At 35.1% G+C, this 8,378-nt stretch overlaps 1 non-coding gene across 1 annotated transcript; it reads right to left on the reverse strand.

Annotated features, from left to right (window-relative positions):
* Nucleotides 1-4,303: 4,303 nt before the first annotated feature.
* Trnaf-gaa lies at nucleotides 4,304-4,376 on the reverse strand. Its single transcript has one exon. It is a non-coding gene; the product is annotated as a tRNA-Phe (tRNA).
* Nucleotides 4,377-8,378: the final 4,002 nt, after the last annotated feature.

An 8,378-nucleotide genomic window follows, 5' to 3' on the forward strand; every position in this document is an offset into this window, starting at 1 on the left:
GTCAGGGTTTATGCCGGGTGTGTGTGATTGGGTGAGCGGGTTTTCGGGTTTGCGCGCACGCTGGTGTTGCCTTTTGATCCAAAGTTTTTGGAAATGGGTTTGAAAATTCTAATCACAAAAAACAAGGATAATCGGGGCCATTTTTGGAAGAGACCCACTTCGTTTTAAATTTAAAAATTAAATCTTATTCTCCCTAATTCTAAAAAATACGTGTTAAGGATAGGTGCGAGTAAAAATGGGCCCGAAGTTAATGTTATTCGGGGGCTTTTTGTTTTGTGTCGTGTATTTTAATTTTATTAATTTTTGTAATTTTTTTTTTAATTTTTTATTTAAATTTTTGGGGTAAAAATGGTTATTAAATTTTTAAAATGTTTTTTTCTTTTTGAAGTTTTTTTTTATTGAATGTGTTCCCTCAAAAATCTTAAAAGGCATTAAAATATGAAACCCTACAAATGTCACAAATAAACTATTTTTGGTAATTCATTTTTTGGAAAAATCAATTAAGGAGAAGTTTAAAATTTTTAAATAATGGTTCCCTCTTTTCCCATAAAAATATTTATTTTTAATATAAAATTACAATAAATTTAAAATTTAATAATATTTAAGGTTTTTATACTATATATATTATATATATATATATATAATATATATATATATATATAATATATATATAGGGGGCCCTACACACAAATAATACACATATATTGTTGTATATATACATATATTTGTGCAATATAAAATAAACACAGACACACACATTTTATATAAAAAATTGAGAAAAATAAAAGACAACACGAAGTGATACGTTGCATCCTGAGACAACACCAATCCTAAACCTGAAATTCTCTCACTCGTAGCCGGGGCCACAGAAGCCCCGGGAAATCGAACCCCCACTGGCGACAGAAGTCCACCCGGGTCCTGCGTCCGCTGTGGTTCAGAAGTGCCCATACCCGGGATCGAACCGGGGACTTTAGATCTTCAGTCTAACGCTCTCCCAACTGAGCTATCTAGGCCTTAGATTTTCTTAAACGTGTCTGAAGATCGATGGAGATTCAGACGAATGAAATAGAAGCCAAGGAATGGTTCTCTAGGGCAGTCTTGGCGGAAGGCTTCACCTCATTTTTACAATGGTTTAGCAGCTCCAAAGGAGGAAATACTATTTAAGGCAAGAAATGCGTGTGCATGTGTGCTTTAAGGGAAAGGGAAAAACTGGAAAAACTCAAGTAAGTAGGCAAAGTGCCTGCCGAGACAGGAGGTATATGAACTAAATGCTGTGGCTGTCATAGTGAACAAACCAACTACAACTACATAAAATGATAATAATTATCGATCAGATTCGCGGGACGAATAAAGAAATTAAATCACAGGTTGATTTCCCTCTCACAGAAATCTGTTGTCAGTAGAGCGTAGGGAGAGTACCAATAATCTAATGTTCAAACACTGTATCCTCACAACGTAGATCGCAAAAGAAATCTTAAAGGACCTCCAAAGATAAAATTGGAAAGCTCAAATGTAGCATCAAACAAATTCATGCAGGTAATAATAGTTGCAATTTCAGATAGAAATAAATCCAGTAGCAACACAATATTATTTAAATCTCCATGGATATCCTAACAATGTACAAAATTTACGACATTGGATCAAGGATGAAAACTATCCACAGAACTAATCAACAGCTATTAATGAACGTAAAAAATAATAGGATGTCAAAGATAGTTACTGATAAATAAAAAAAACACAGCTTTCATTCTTCACAGATGCTACGTCGGTTTAAAACTATTACATGCCTTTAAAACTCACCAAAAGCCTCATGTCAAATAGAAGAGTCCAGGGACTGTTAAGGACGAACAAAAGTATGACAAGCAAAAATAATAATAAAATAATAAAAATAAAATAGGAAAAAAAAATATAAAAAGTTTATTGAAGCCAAAAAAAGTGTCTAGGGTTCCAGGCCAGTTTAGCCCAAGAAGCATGATAACGTTGGGAAACAGAAACGAACAGAAACGGTTTCGGATTCGTTCTTTGGCAATATTAAGACTAAGAAATAAAGCGAATTTTGATCAGGAATAAACATTCATCTTAACGGACTTCCTCCTGAAAGGAAGCTGCTGTTCAGGACACGCTGACTCTGATGCTATAGAAGTGTTGCAGAACCAAGTGTCACAATTTATTATACATTTATACATATTCAATATAAGACGGAGTGGAAAGGTAGAAATATACAAAACCGGTAAGAGGAAGTATAATAAAAACGGTATAGCAGCAAAGGAAAATAAAGGATATTTGAGGTATGGACAATGACTTTCGTTCTTGATTAAGAGACTTGGCCCGCAAACTATACTTTATTTTTATATTTATTTTCATACGTGTTTTATTTTTTATTCATCTTTCTTTTTTTGCTTTCTTTGTCAAGATGAAGATACGCTTGATAGGTTGACAGGTTGGTACTGACAATTACCTGCAATATACGATGTTATTCAAATGTGTTGCATTCAGCCAGTCATCACTCCTGTTTCAACAGCGCAATCACGTGGAAAGTACAGTCACTGTCCAGTATGACTTCAGATTCTCTTGTTCTCCTTGTCCCCTTTGTTCACCCTTGTTCATCAGAAGTCTTCTTGTTTTATTCACCCTTCTTGTTCTGTTCACCTTGTGTTTTCAGATATTTACATTTTTCTTGTTCCTTTGTCATCTTGTTCAGCAGGGGTTTTCTTACTCTTGTTTACTATTTCACCTTGTAATTTTAGATAGTTTCTTGTTCTTGTTACCTTTGTTCACTCAAGGGGGTTTCTTTCCTTCGCCTGATAAGCTTTATTTTGATCTGCTTTAAATAAACAAGAAAATCAGTTAATTACATACAATAGTTGATACGTCACAATCGCGAGCTACAAAATAACTACAGTTTAGAACACAACTTTAGATGATCTTAAACAAATCTCCGGAATACAATGCTTATTTTACCTATATTAGTCTAGTGGCGCAGTGAGTGGGATATTAAGGCAGAATTCACTGATAATTGTGATTGATTGGAGGTGTATGTGTGTATATGAGTGTGTGTGTGTTTGTGTTTGTTTGTGTGTTTGTGTTTATGTGTGTATTTGTGTTTGTTTATGTGTGTGTGTTGTGTTTTCCATCCATAGAGCTCCCCATGAGCAATTGCCTCCACCACAGACCTCAATAAGCGGTATCAGAAACCACCATATCTTTTCAAAAGTGCTTAAATATGGAATATTTAGACTGTACTTTTGTTACTATTGTTGTTATCATTAATACTATTATCAATATTATTAATAGTATAGTCTTCTTTTCTCCGGGGATCTACTAGAACACACCATCCACATCTATTTCTGCCCTTATACTGTGCTATATTATACATCGTATATGAATTCATGCTTAAGTGTTTCAGTTCTTATAAATAATCAGGCCAAAAAAAATAAAAAAAAAATCTTGCCATGTATAATATATAAAATTATGTGTTGAAATCAGAAATCGAAAAATTTATATATGCGTACATGCATTGCCTACTCATACAAAAAAACTGACGATTGCAAAAGCAAAAAAGGAATTATCTTCTTCAGCTGTTCCTTATCAAATCGCCTAGATAGCTCAGTTGGGAGAGCGTTAGACTGAAGATCTAAAGGTCCCCGGATCGAGCCCGTGTCTGGGCACTTTTGATGGGATCGGAAGCGCTGGATATGAAGGGCCGAAGCGGTCAATCGGGACATTCTGTGCCTCTGACATAAAGATTATTATCTCTGTGGAAGGAAAATCAGATACGGTTGCTAGTGTCATATGAAATATAAATATATGTATATATATATATATATGATTATTTTATGTTTTTACTTGCATTTTGTGTCTATATATATTTTGTTATTTTTCGTTTGTCTGTAACTTTCATTCAGAACCAGAACCTTAAATTTATTTCTGACTTTTAATTTGGGTTTTTTTTTAATCTGATGATAGAGGTTTAGTTATTCGTTTAAAACGTTTAATAAACATGAAATTTTCATGACTGTATTAGTTGCCTATTCATAATATATATATATATATATATATTAATATATATATATTATATATATATTATTTTATAAAATTTTTTATATGTATATATACATATATATAATTGAATAAGAAAAAATAAAAAAGAGAACCCTGAGACTGCAATCATGCAATCTGAGACAACACCCCCTCCTAAACCTGAAATTCTCTCATCGTAACCTTTAGCCAGGGCCACAGAAGGGATCGATCCCCCACGGGTGACAAAAGTCCACCCGGGTCCGCGTCCCTGGGGGTTCAGAAGTGCCCAGACCCGGGATCGAACCGGGGACCTTTAGATCTTCAGTCTAACGCTCTCCCAACTGAGCTATCTAGGCTTAGAAATTCTTACTTGTGTCTAATTGAAGATCGGTGGAGAGCAGAACGAATGAAATAGGAAGCAATCTGAATAGCAGAAAATACTGTAATTCTCTATAAGAGAGAGTGAGTGTGTGTGTGTGTGTGTGGTGCGTGCGTGTGTTGTGCGTGTGTGCGTAAATGGCGGGGGAATTGGAATAGCCAAGAACAGTAGGAAAAGTGCAAAAAACAACTTAGACAGGAGGTAAAAAAAATTAAATGCTTCTTTGTAATTAGGTGAACACCCCAAAACTACATAAACAGATCCTGATTATAAAAAAAAAAATGTCAAGGAATAAATAGAATTAAGCCACAGGATGTGCTCCCGCCCTGGCAAACAAATCTCTTATCATTAAGGTGTCGTAAGGAGTGGGTCAGTAAGTCAAACGTTCAAAGAATCACAACATAGAACGCTAAAGAAATCGTACAGATACTAAAGGAATGTACAAAATTACTAGGAGGGACAAGATAAGAATAAAAAAACACACGGCTTTCATTTTCCTTTGATGCCTGCTACGTCGGTTTCAACTCTATTACATTCCTCTAAAAATCCCACCAATCCTCATACCTCATTGCAAAGGAAGTTTTGGGGTTTTGTTGTAAGGGGCGAACACAAGTCTGGCCAATACATAAAAAAAATTGTTTATTGAAGCCAACAAAAGTGTCGGGGGTTTCCCGAAACCCTGAATATGGCCAGGAACTTCCTGGCCATTTTCAGTCAAAGAAAGCATGAGGGACGGTTGAAAACAACAAAAAACAGAAAATGGTGTTCGAATTTGTTCTTTGCAATATTTGGAGGAATTTTAAACCGATAAAAAAGAAAAAAAAAAAAAAAAAAAAAAAAAGAGGATGAATACAAAAATGCGACAAAAGTGAAATCGAACTATTTGGTTTCTAAAAATATCGCTTTTCTAAAAAAACCAGACCCATTTTTCCCAAAGAAAAAAGACCTTAATTGAAAAGATTAACTTGTAAAAGATTTTGTTTAAATTTTTAAAAAAAAAAAAAAAAAAAAAAAAAAACCCTGTGAATGTTGAATTTAAAAAAAATGTTGATTATAAATCGCCGCGCCCAATTTTTATAAGGGAAAAAAACTTATCTTAGACTTTTTGAAAGATTTTATTGGATCTCGATTTTCACGACAAAAATTTCACACAAATACAATCTATTTTTCCCTTTTTATTTAGTGGTGAAGTAAATTGGGATATCAATAAGGCAGAAATTTTACTGATATTAGTGCTTGATTGTATGTGTGTGTGTTTGTTTTATGTGTGTATTTGTGTTTTTTTATTTTTGTGTGTTTTCCATCCAAGAGTCCTCATGGAGCATTTGCCTCCACCATAGACCTCAATAAGCGTTGTCAGAAACCACCATATCTTAACCAAAAGTTGCTTAAATATGAAAAATTTAGACTGTACTTTTTTTACTTTTGTTATTATCATTAACATATTATCATTATTTGTATTAGATAGTTTAAGCTTTTATTATTCCGGGATTTTCTAGAACATACCATCACATCTATATCTACCCTTAACTATGCATTATTATACATCATATACGAATGTTGCTTATGTGTTTCCTTTCTTATATCTACTCAGAGCAACATTCATATAATTTTTTTTAAAAATGCGCTGCCATGTATAAAATATATATAATATATATATATATCATAAAAATTAGAAACGAACGTGTATATATGCGTATATGCATTGCATGCTCATACAGAAAAAAACTGACGATCATAAAAACAAAAAAAATGAATTCTTTAAATCGCTAGATAGCTCAGTTGGGAGAAGCGTTTGACTGAAGATCTAAAGGTCCCCGGGTCGATCCCGGGGCTGGCACTTTTAATGGGATCGGAAGCGCTGGATATGAAGGGACCTCGGTATATTTTAACGTTAAAGATATATATCACTATGAAGTATAAGTACAACGATGAGTCAAATATATCAAGTAAGAATATATTCATATAAAAGTCAGGTCGCTACAGAATATAAATATCAATAAGCAGCGAGGAAGCAAGGTATAGGCGTTCCAGCAGAGCTAGAATTTCCAGAGTAATGAGTCGTGGTTTTGCATGAGCTGAAGTTGACCCGGCCGGTGCCAGGGAGTCACCCGGGAAGGAGAGCCGGGTTTCGTTCTGCTCCGGATTGGTCGGGGCCAGGTCGGCCTCGGGTGACTCTGACGGGGGAATATTCTCCGTCACCGGGTGGGTAGAACCGAAAGCGATTTTCCCTTAGCAGGTCGGGGCAGCTCAGACCCAAGGAGGAACAGGAGGGACAGTTTCCTGTGACGGTTTACTCGCCCTGCCGACGCCCCTCAATCGGGACATTCTATGCCCCTACCTGAGATTATTATCTCTGAGGAAGGAGTCGAAGAGTCCAGATACGGGTGGCTATGTTTTTTCATATATTCATATATATAATTTGCGGTGTGTGTCCTGTCTGTTTTGTGTATACAAATACAAGTGTTGTAATATACATGTCTATATATATACATATATATTATGCAATATAAACTGTATGACTACACATAAACGTGTAAGGGGTGTGTGTGTATTTTTTGTGTGTGTGTGTGTTGTTCCTTTATAGCTTTTGGCCCTAAACACATATAACATATCTAGGGGCCCGGAGCTAGAAGGGCCAATTTGAGAAAACCTACCACTGAAAAGGATATTTTTATTCTATAAGTGTTATAAAGGCTAGTGTCATCACTGCATTACGGACGTCACACGAGCACACTGAAATCCAACTCAGTGAAAATCTAAATGCGTGGCTGACTGCCACATATGGCTTTTTTTTGGGCCCGCTTTCACTATTCTACATTTCCTGAAAGCAAACCAGTTTCAGTTTACAGGTAACAGATTTTACAAAGAAGAATAAAAATTTGTGTGAAAGTGATACAGATGTTTCAAAGAAACTTTACTATTTTACATTTTTAGGCCATAAAATGGTAGAAATCGAATGGGGGCTTACATCAGCAGAAATAAATATCTTATGATTTTATCAATTAATAAGCAATACATTTTTCGATGTGAAAAATATAGCTTTTTTTATTTTTGTAAAAAAATAATGCCCTTTGTAAAAAAAAATTAAATTTAAAGGATTTTATTGGACAAAAAATTAATAATTAAAAGGTTTTTTTTAAAAGATTAAACAATTCGGTTTCAAATTTTTAAGGTTTTTTCTTAAATTAATATATAAGAATTGCCTTTTTTTTTAAATTTTTTTGTTTTTTTATTTTATGTGTATATATATATTTTTAATTATATATATATATAATATATATATATATATATATATTATATATATATATATATAATATGTTGTAGGGACTGCCGCGAGGGGTCCAGTGGTTAGAGCACTGGACTCAATTCCCCGCCACGGCAGTCATAAAAAAAACCTGCGCTTGACTGCTGGCTCGAGCCCGAGGAAACGACATCGCCCCTTTAGAAGCAATCGCAGGTGTCGTTAGGGAAGTCACCCATTTCAAAAAACCCCCTGTGGTTAACAAAGGCATCTAATCAGGCAAGACTGGCCCCGTCATATAACCTCTCAGTAATGAATTGAAAGGGGCCTATGGGCCTGCAGTGGAATGAATTGGGTGTTTTTAAAAATATATACATATTGTTATTTTAAAAGAAGAGAAAAAGAAACAGGACGTGATACCGTTGCAATCCTGAGACAAAACCCAAACCTAAATCTGAAATTCTCCCATTAAGTACGGAAATTCTCACAGAAATCCCGGAATCGAGACAAAGGCCACCCGGGTCCTGCGTCCGCTGTGGGTTTAAAAGTGCCCAGACCCCGGGGGCGAACCCGGGGGGCCTTTAGATCTTCAGTCTAACGCTCTCCCAACTGAGCTATCTAGGCCCTAGATTTCTTAATATGTCTGATTTAAAATCGGTGGAGATTCAGACGAATGAAATAAAAAGGGAAGGGGGCCCAAGGGAAAAAGGTTTCTGGGCCATTTTTTTTGGCGGG

This window comes from Penaeus monodon, chromosome 35 (assembly GCF_015228065.2).
Source record: "Penaeus monodon isolate SGIC_2016 chromosome 35, NSTDA_Pmon_1, whole genome shotgun sequence".
NCBI classification, from domain to species: domain Eukaryota; kingdom Metazoa; phylum Arthropoda; class Malacostraca; order Decapoda; family Penaeidae; genus Penaeus; species Penaeus monodon.